Raw genomic sequence first — 11,455 nt, 5'->3', positions numbered from 1 at the left:
AGAAGTGTATTCATCAACTTTAATATTTAAATTTTGGATAAGGATGTTCTATAGATTTATCTCCCAAAATTTTAGCAGAAAATTGTTAAACTATGGAGCTATGCTCCTTAGTCATTAGTTTTCACCTGTTCAAAATTTGGAGCTATATATCTCATTTTGTACTCTTTTAATTTGCAACTTTAATCTATCAGGTCTACAATCTACAAACAAAAAAGAGAAAAAATATTTTGATGTAAAGAAGTTTTCATAAGTCAAACCTTGGGTATTAATTAATAGCCATTATAACTATGATTAATTAGTAGAGACAACTTATTCTTGGTAGGGAAAAGGATAAATCTTAAGTAAAATACCAAATTGACAATATTTTACCTTAAGATTGAGAGTAGTGGTGATGTAATTCTCCTTCAATAAGTCCTAAAAGTGTTGATGCAAAAAAAATATGAAGTAAAATATCATATTGATAATATTTTACCTTAAGATTGATAGTATTGCTGATGTAATTCTCCTTCGATAAGTCCTAATAGTGTTGATGCAATAACATGATAAATTGTAATAGAAACTGTCATGAAAGCATACTTAAAGAGATCTTGTTGTAACTTAATGCTCCTTGTACTCAAGTATGATCTTGAAGGAATTAGGCATGCTTCAATTGCAACTTGTGGATTATGAATGATGATCAAATTAATATAGGATGGCTCCTTTACATAGGGTTCTTAAGGTTTTTTATTTATTTATGTTGACTTCCAATGGCCATATACAAAAATCCAAACCAGATTTGTAAATGGGAAACCCGACACTACCACATTAAAAAAATAAATGGACTTTTGGAATATTAATGGAGCTAGGCGCTATTGATGTTATAGGTGACCTAACAAGGTGTAATGGATCTCACCTTAGACCCATCAAAATTGGACCCCTAAAAGGTGACAAAGAGTGTTATGGTTTGTGATGCCAAATTAGGTCCTCATTTGAATATTTACTAATAGGAGGTTGTGATAGGTCCCTAATAGGCTTGAAATGACATAAGAGAATGAACACTAAAGCAAGGGTCCAACATGGAGTGTGAAATTGTAAAGGGATCACAATTTACTACACTATAGTAACCAAAGTTATGATTGAGGTAATTTAAAATAATCTTAACAATCTTCACATATTTGTTCAATCTTTGAGATACTATCCAACTACATCTATCTTCAAAACTTGAAACCTAGGTAAAGGGATGAATAAAACCTTTTAGAAGCCCTAAATTATGTCATAATCCTTATCAATGAAGGTCTGATTGTAGAAAAAATATGAGGAAAAATAACATGTCATGAGAAACATCAACTTTATCAATATAAAAGTCTTGTTATACAATCACCAACTACGAAAAATAGTACAAATATAATCAAAATTATCAAATACCTTATCAAAAGGAGAAAAGTTAGATCCAAATAAGTGATGATGGATCAAAAGTATTTGAATCACCAATCATCTAGGAATATGGTAAGAAGTTGAAGAAGAGAATTAGTTGAAAAGGAGGAAGTAGACTTGTGAGAACCATGAGAATAGATAGAGACTCTAACATCTACACTGAAAAGGAATGCCCTCATAATCATCTATTTGAGTCCGAGGAAAGTCATTTACCTATAAAATAATTTGATTTTGAAGAGATTTTATCTAGTCAATATTTACCAAAATATGAGCAAGGGATGTGTGGAGGAAACTATAAGTAGCACCATAAACCCACAAAAAATGGTGCAAGGCATTCCCAATCAACTCATACAAAAATTTAAAATATAACTATAAGGATATATAAGGAAATGTCATCTAAATAGGGGGCACATCAATAGATTCTAAGAGAGTGTTAAAAGAGAGAGACTAAAGATAAATTAGGAGAGGGTAAAAATCCCACATATAATCTCTAACCTCTAAAATATAATCCTTATCAATAAGAGAACCAAATGAAACAACAAATAATCCCTTATCATAAGGGTATATATCTATCTTACCTTCAATGAAAGTATTCTGATGTAAATATATCTAGTGATTTGGATTTGGAAATTGTGGCCATAGGTAAAAAAAAACCTACACCTTAAGTCCTTGATAGAGAAAATAATTAATATTTATCACCTCTTGAGCCAAAACCACCACAAGAGAGGTAAAGGGACTAGGAATAGCCAGTGACATATGTTATAGGCCTTAGCCTAAGAATGAGAAGGTTGTATTTTCCACAAGAGATCTACATATGAGGGCCATTGACAAGGGCTCAAGGGAACAAGGATAATTGTAGTCCTCGTATCACAAACAATGTGACTAGAAGAGGAAGCTTTAGACCCATGAGAAACAACCCTAGCCCTAAACAGACCATGAGTTGGGGAAGAGATATGTACATATGCCCTAAGAGAAACACCATCATTAATATGGGGAGCACTTTGTACTAGAACCCCAACCTCATCGGCAAGGATGTTAGGCCTCAACAAAGACACAACACTAGGCAAGAGGAACAAGTTCATGAGAAGGTAGAAATCAAACATAGTACAAGCATTATGCTAGCATAAAAAAAAAATGAATAAATAGTTTGAGTTTCCTAAGGCAAGACTATGAGAAAGTACCATGGTTTTGTAATTGTACCAATTTATAAAAATGATGTATTTTGTATTGTGCTTTTATAAAATTAAATTTTATTAGTAAATAAATAAATGCATAACATGTTTATTTTTAATTTGTTCAAAAATAATATTTTAGAGACTATACATGCCTATGTATTATTGCCAACTCCCTCCTAATTGTACTTTACTAAATTACTAGTACACTTGCTATTAATCCTTGATTAGGATAATAGTTTTTTTCCATTCTCTTTCATTTCTTTTCAATCATATTACCGTGATCATCTCCATAGGATATAGAAAGCGTCTATATGCATCAAGCATCACACAATAGATCATTTCTATTATTATCAATTTGAAAATTTATGAAACATTATTCAAGTACAATAAGTTGATGCCCTTTTGAAACTAGGTAACTTTATATGGAGTCGTATGCTTGTTTTAATCCAATTTCATCTTTTCTACCATTTCTTGTGACACCAAATTATTTTTTTGAATAAAAGGGGTAAAAACTTTATTGAAACTCAAGAACAAGAAATACAAAGAGAGCCAGAGCCCCGGGCCCTAGGGCAGAACCAACAAGCTAGCCCCACCACAACCAACAACCTAACCCTCCATTTCCTCAGTAAAAATCTTCTACAATTCCTGAGATTGATCCTCAGAAAGATGCTCCCAACTTTCAACCTTCCAATCACTACCATGTTCTAAGGCCCACTTTGCCAGACAATCTGCTCTTCTATTCCATTCTCTAGGGATGTGGATAAAGGCCACCTGCTCCATTAAAGAGCTAATATGGAGAATCTGCTGAACAATCCCTACCAACTGCCACTGAATCCCACTATCCTTCTACTCATTCAACAAGTTAACAATAATTTGTGATTCACAAATCGCTTGCTTATGACCCTGCTCCCAAGCCCGTTCAAGGGCTTAGAGAATTGCAAATCCCTCCATACAATTAATAGAGTGCTTCCCTTTATGAACCAAAAAAAGGAAAACAACCTCCCCCCTGCTATTCCTACCTACACCCCCAACACCAATTGGGCCAGGGTTACCCCTAGATGAGCCATTAGTGTTAATCTTGATAATCCCATCCTGAGGGGGTATCCACTTTCCCACCCTTTGAACCTTCTTTGAAGCCCTTCTACCTTGCCTAACACAAGTTAAGGCTGGAGTTAGCTCTTGCAAGCCAAACCTACTCACAATGTCTGCCTCATCTCTATTCAACAAAAGGTTCACCTCAAATTTAGCTTCCACAAACTCCCGGATCATGGCCATGGTCCTATTCCAAACCTGCTGAATAAACATTCTGACCTCACGAAAGATCCTTCTATTCCTCTCGAGCCAAATCTGCCACAGAATGAAGATGGGCCCGATATACCAGACAGTCTGGAGGAAGGAAGACATGATAGGAGGTCTGTCCAAACTGCTCCAGAACTCCACCAGAGAATCCGCATGGACACACAGATGCATCCACACTCCCCACTAATAATGCCAAATAAGCATTGAGAAGGGACATTTGAAGAACAAGTGTGAGGAATCTTCCTCCCCATTACCACACATAACACAAATAGAAGGCCCAAAGAATCCTCGCTTGCGGATATTATCCTAGGTTAGACATTTATTCAGAGCCAAGGTCCAAGCAAAATAGTTACACTTCGTCCAGGAAACCTTATTCCACACCTATTTCCACTAGTTCACCCCCCTTCCTCCAAACCTCGGTTCAACAATTCCCGGTATCCACTAGCTACCGTAAAAACTCCCTTAGGATTTGGAGACCAAGCAAGCCCATCCCTTCCCTTGAGGAAGCTGCAGTGTCTACTCACCAGAATGCCCTGCAACTTTGCACACTCATCCTCCATCCCAGCAACCGGCCACTCATTAGGAGCTTTCCACCACTCCAAATCCAGCCTACCACACCTATAAGCAGCCTTAAAGTCACTCACCCTTGACCAAACCGCCTCCAAAAACATTTGGCTCAAATTTCCAAGATGAGGGAACCGATCAAGGATTGGAGGATAACCATCCCACGAATCGTTCCAAAAAAGGACCTCTTCCCCCCTTCTACAAATCCAAAAAAGCCCAAACTTAATGAGAGAAGCCCCCCTCTTGACAGTGACCCAAATTGAAGAGCCCTTTCCCTCAAGCGGATACCTAGGGATTTCCTCCATCGGGATCCTCGTCATATATTTGTTGGCCAAAATCCTAGCCCAGCCATGATCCTATTCCACACACCACCTCCAATACAATTTAGTAGCCAATGCTTCCCCAAAAAGAATAGATTTCCTTAGACCAAGTCCCCTCGACTGCTTCGAGGTGCACACTAAGTTCCAATTAACTAGACTCCATTTGGATGAGGAAAGATTGCCTGCCCATAAGAATTGCCTAGCCAGAGAATCCAATCCCTTCAAGAACCACTTAGGAGCCACATGAAGCATACATCGATAGATCGGAAGAGCCTAAACCACCAACTGAATTAGTTGAACCCTCCCAGCAAAGGAAAGTCATCTGTGAGTCCAGTGATCAACCTTTGGGTGGAATTTATCAAGAATGCCCTGCCAAGACTCCCTAGGAGGTTTGCCAGGAGAAATAGGGATACCCAAGTAGATCAAGGGTAGGGAACCAACTTGGAATCTTAATATAAGTGCAATCCTCCTTTGAATAGCTTCAGGAGTGTTGAAGAAGATGATAGAAGATTTATTCTCATTGATCAACTTGCCCAAGGCCTCAAGATAAACATTTAGGGCCTTCTACAGATTAGTAGCTTCTCTAACCCTAGCCAGCCCCATAAGGGCTATGTCATCCACAAACTGCAAATGTGACTGTGGCTACAGGTCATTACCCCATCTCCAACCCTGACTAATACCCAACACCACATTCTACTTAGTCAGCCTCCCTAACCCCTCAGCCAACAGAATGAATAAATAAGGTGAGAGAGGGTCCCCCTGGCGAAGACCCCTGGAAGCACCAAACAGCTTAGTATGGTCTCCATTAATAAGCATAGAGAAAGAAGTAGTCGTAACACAGCTCATAACCCACTGAACCCACTCATTAGCAAAACCAAAGGCCCTGAGGATCTTCTAAAGGAAGGACCACTGGACTCTATCGTACGCCTTAGCCATATCCAGCTTGATAAACATAGCTTTTTCCTTGGATGAAGCCATGGAATGAATGGTCTCTGTAGCAATGACCACACCATCCAGGATTTGGCAACCTTCCACAAAACAACTTTGCTCCTCTGAGATGACATTCCCCAAGCACTTCTTCAATCTCTCTGCAATAAGCTTGGACATGATCTTATAAATTACATTGCAAAGAGAGATAGGGTGGAACTAACCTAACTGGTCGGCCCCTTCACACTTGGGGATAAGAGAAATTAAAGTTGCATTCAAAGCCCTAAGCATCTGCTTGTTCCTCTGGGACTCCTAGATCACCTCCAATAAATCTAGTTTGATAATATCCCAGAACTCTTGAAAGAATTCCACCGGGAACCCATCCTGGCCAGGAGCTTTTCCTTTCCTCATGTGAAAGACAGTCCTTTCTAGATCTTCCAATAAGATAGGACACAAAAGCTTCTCATTCATCTCCCCCATGACCAGAGATGGAATTCAATTAAGAACCTGATCCTCCACCACTGAATCCCTCAGGGGGTCCTCCCTAAATTGGGCTTGAAAGAAGTGTAACGACTCCCTAGAGATCTCCTGCAAGGACAACACTGCTCACCTCTATCGTTGACCAGAACAAGGATAGAGTTACCATGTCTTCTTGCTTTTACTGAGTTGAAGAAGAAAGCAGTGTTCTTGTCCCCCTCCTTTAGCCAATCAATACGAGCTCTCTGCTTCCAGTATATTTCTTCATGAAGCTCCCATTCCTCGACCACCTTGACAACCCTTTCCTTGTCCCTAAGTAGCTCCTCAGACATGCCTTGCTCTCTGATTTCGCTGGTGATCGCATTCAACACCAGTTGAGCAACCTTCTTCGCATGAAAAATATTCCTTGAGCCCTAGCGGTTCCACTGATTAAGATGATACTTAATAAATTGAAGATGCTTGGCAAAAGAGTACATGGCAGTGCCAAAGGGTGGCTTCCCCCTCCTCCACCACTCCGCAACAAGGGCCTGAAGGGAGGGATCCTGAAGCCACATAAGTTGAAATTTGAAAGAAGGAGAGTGAGCTACATGAGCCAAAGAAGAAACCAGCTTGATGGGTCAGTGATCTGACCCTCTCCAGTCGAGAATCTCGGAGCTAGTGGACCACCCTCCACCAATCCAAAACCTAGAGACCAAAAAATAGTCTAGCCTCTCTACAATCCAATACTCTCCCAGCCTCCTATTGTTCCAGGTGAACAAACAATTGCTAGGCTTAATGTCAACTAGCTGCAGCACAGATATATTATCCTGGAACAAGATAGAAGAGGGTTCCAATCGCATGACACCCCCTTTCTTTTCACTCAACTCAAGGATGGCATTAAAGTCACCTGCCATAATCCAAGGATGAAAAGGGGCCAGCCTTCGCATACAAGAAATATGGGACCATAGGTTTTGCTTAACCTGAAACTCTGTAGGGGCATAGATGTTAGAAAACAAGATGGGTTCCCTAGTCTCAAGACTAGAAAGGACCCCAGATAAAGAAGATCTGGAAGCAACCCACCAGACCGGGTGAAATCTTGAGGGGTTCCAAAGACATGCCACCTCTCCTGAAGATCCAGCTGCCCCAACACACTGACACTCACCTCTCCCCCATAGCTTTGGCACTAGACCCATCATACTTTCCATTGAGATTTTAGTTTCTTGTAAAAATAGGACATTTGGTAAATGGTTCCTAGTCAAATCCCGAACAGCTTTTTGTCTAGGGCCACTGTTCAAGCCCCTCACATTCTATGAAAGAACAATCATTTAGGGGGATTCAAAAAATGCGTATCCAAGGTCTTTACTAACCCTGACTCAACCAAGTTCTCCCCCATCAATTTGATCTTATCCAGATCCTTTTTTCTGCCAGCCTTTGAGCTCTTCTCTAAAGCACTTTTCTTAATATCTTTCTGATGCAGACCCAAGAGGGCGGAGGACTTGTTACTTTTCCCCCCAGTCAAGTCCAAATTCAAAGCTAATGGAGAACCCTTCCCCTCAACCATATTCTCTTCCAACCCAAGAGTGGGTAGAGTCCTCAATTACACTTTTTGGTGCCTCCCTTAGTGTACCTTGATCCAGAGGGATAAACCCCGGATTAACTTCCTGGTGGCTAAGATCATCTTGAACCTCGAATCTATTGAAGGAATTCTCCCCCTGTCTCTCCTGAAAGGGCCTCTTTTGTCCTTGATTCTTGTTTTTTGTCTTAACTGCAACAAAACTATCAGTACCCTCAACCTCGACCGACATGGCAGCTTTCCCTTTCTCAACCCTATCTGGGCTTGGGTCCGACTGTTGAGATTGATGCACTGCTGGTTTATATCTAGGACATTTACATTGTAAATGACCATACTCATGACACAGACGACACCGAAATGGGAGAGTCTCATAATCTAACTGCTGAGTCCAAGAATAAGAACCTAGGCACATATCTATAGCATCTGGCAATGGTTTAATGAGATCAATTTCAACACAAATGTGCGCGAAGGTCATTACCTTTCTCCCTAGGGTTTGCATTGAAGATCCCACTGGCCTCCCTAATAGAGTAGCAAGCATCCGTAGCACGTCCTCTCGACAACATTCCAAAGGAAAATGTGGTAGCCGAACCCACACTGGAACCCTATTTGGGAGCTCCTCCGAAGGATTAAACCCTGCATACCAAGGTTTGATGAAGAAACCCACTTGGTTGTAAAAATATGGGCCTCCTTCAAATACCCTATGACGATCTCCATGTAGTTGAAAGTAACCATGAAATAGTTATTCGCTAACAACATAATCTCCATTTCTCCTTCCGGTACCCAAGTCCTTTGTGCCCAGTTTTCCAAAAACTGCAAGGATACCCTCATTCCCAAAAACTTGCAATAAAGGGAGTGCTTTGAAAAATACTCAACGTCTTCAGCTATCATCTAAGGAGGAATGACCAACTTTGGCCTCTCGTTGCATCTCTCCAAACATCCATTAATCTTCAAAATGCGAGAACTGCTAGCACTCCCATTCCCAGAATCAGATGAAAAGAGATTATTGTTGAAAGTCTTCATACTCTGAGGTGGGGGTTTTGAGCCCACCACAGCCCAAAAATTCATAGTTGACACATCCAGCGATGCCACACCACCAAGTGATGCCATCCGAATAGCAAAAATAAAAACAATGACCACGCACCCCACCCCAAAGGGGCCACACAAGGAAACATTGCTACCGAAGCACCCTCTCTCCCTCACCACTGAAAGGAGGGCCTGCTGACACCCCAGACCCATGGGAAGAAAACCTTAGCAGCCCGAAACCCACCTCCGCGCAGCCTACACCCACCCCCGTGCAACCTCAACCCTGCACCCATGCAGCCAAAGCCCCACCCCCCAAAACCCCCACAACCCCCTCTGCACCCAACACCACCCTCGCAGCCACTGAGCACCCCCAACCCCCTGCAACACCCTTCCCCACCGCACGTGCAACCACCCCACATGCGAGCTAGGGCCACGAAACCCTAGCTTGGCAGCTCAGGAACCCCCACACGCACGCCATCCTCAGTTCTAATGATTCTTGACCAATATTGGTTCTAATGATTATTTCCTGTGACACCAAATTATTAGTGCTAACACTTTCTATAATTATTTTCTCATAATTTCCTCTTGATTTTCAACTAGTTTTGAACAAACCTTTCCTTTTTGGTGTCTCTTGTTGTTATTTCTCTAACTTTAAAAGTACTATTTTTTGCATCAAATTTTCTCCTTTCTTAGAATCTAATTTTTTATCATCCTATTCTATAGAAAAATTCCTTCTAAATTATTAGTCTTTCCACATTCTTTAGGCTAATGACACTAAAAAACCCTATGAAAAAATTCTACATGATTGACTTGCATATTCCTAAAAATCCTCTTCCTCTTACATAATCTCGTATTCCTCCTAAATACTCATATCTCTATTGAGAAATATCCTCTTTGTCTTGTAATTGGGCTTGAACTAGTACTTTGTTAACAACATGATTGTCCTTATTTTGTTGGATGTCCTCCTCCACTATTTGTTTGTCCTATACCTCTTAAGGTTTTCTTTCAACTTTTGAGGTTACCCCATTGTTTCCTTGTTAATTTGTCTTCTACCTTGAGAGAAGTTTATTTTGAATTAAAATTTATATTAAATTCACATAAATTGACACCTTATCCTCATCATCTTTAACATATCTAGCTCATATGCCAACCATGTAAAATTGTTCAGTGTACTCCATAATAATGGACTTTCTATGTTAAAGTTTGTAAATTCTTAAATAAATTTCTATGATAATCAAATAGAAAAATTTTGCTTTCAATTTAGTTACCATTTTACCTCATGACTTTACCTTCTCCTTACATTGCATTTGTCTTTTAATTTCCAATCAATCCTTCCATAAGGACATATGTTCTTTCAAACTTGTACAAGAATGCTTTACCTTCATTCAATCTTCTATGGTTTTCAATAAAAAATTCTATCCATGTTGAAAATTAAGTCAATGTGTTCTTTTTTATTTACAATCCTATTGTAGTTTTGTGGATCCATTCTTGGCTTGCTGCCCAACTTTAATAACACCGATAGGAATTTTTCTTCTTTTTCATCAACTCTTTCTGCAACTTTTAGTACCTCGACTTCACCATCACTAGTATCCTCTATATATCACAATCTAAAATTTCAATCATGTGACAATTACTTCCCCCGCATTTATCCATTTGCATGTTTAAGGATGTAAATCCCAAAATACCTTTGCATGTCATACATTATTTGTATACCATATCTTCAAATATAAACCTTTCGCATAACAATATGCCCCAATAAATAGTTTGAGTTTCCCAAGTCAAGACTATGAGAAAGTACCATGGTTTTGTAATTGTACCAATTTATAAATATGATGTATTTCATATTGTGATTTTATAAAATTAAATTTTATTAGTAAATAAATAAATGCATAACATGTTTATTTTTAATTTGTTCAAAAATAATTTTTTAGAGATTATACATACCTATGTATTGTTTCCCACTCCCTCCTAATTGTATTTTACTATATTATTAGTACACTTGCTATTAATCCTTGATTATGATAATAATTGTTTTTCCATTCTCTTTCATATCTTTTCAATCCTATTACCGTGGTCATCACCATAGGATATAGAAAGTATCTATATGCATCAAGCATCACACAATAGATCATTTCTATTATTATCAATTTGAAAATTTATGAAACATTATTCAAGTACAATAAGTTGATACCCTTTTGAAACCAGGTAACTTTATATGGAGTCGTATGCTCTTTTTAATCCAATTTCATCTTTTCTACCATTTCTTGTGACACCAAATTATTAGTACTAACACTTTCTATAATTATTTTCTCATACTTTCCTCCTAATTTTCAGCTAGTATTGAACAAAACTTTCCTTTGTGGTGGCCCTTTTTGTTATTTCTCTAACTTTACAAGTACTTTTTTTTGCATCAAATTTTCTCCTTTCATAAAATCTAATTTTATTTCATCCTATTCTATAGAAAATTCCTTCTAAATTAAAAGTCTTTCCACATTCTTGTAGCTAATGACACTAAAAATCCCTATGAAAAAATTCTACATGATTAACTTGCATATTCCTAAAAATCCTCTTCCTCTTACATAATCTCCTCTTCCTCCTAAATATTCATCTTTCTATTGAGAAATATCCTCTTCGTCTTGTAATTGGACTTGAAATATACTTTGTTAACAACATGATTCTCCTTCTTTTGTTGGATGTCCTCCTCC

The sequence above is a fragment of the Cryptomeria japonica genome, chromosome 1, assembly GCF_030272615.1.
Source record: "Cryptomeria japonica chromosome 1, Sugi_1.0, whole genome shotgun sequence".
Classification (NCBI taxonomy): Eukaryota; Viridiplantae; Streptophyta; class Pinopsida; order Cupressales; family Cupressaceae; genus Cryptomeria; species Cryptomeria japonica.
Note: the sequence above shows the minus strand (reverse complement) of the source record.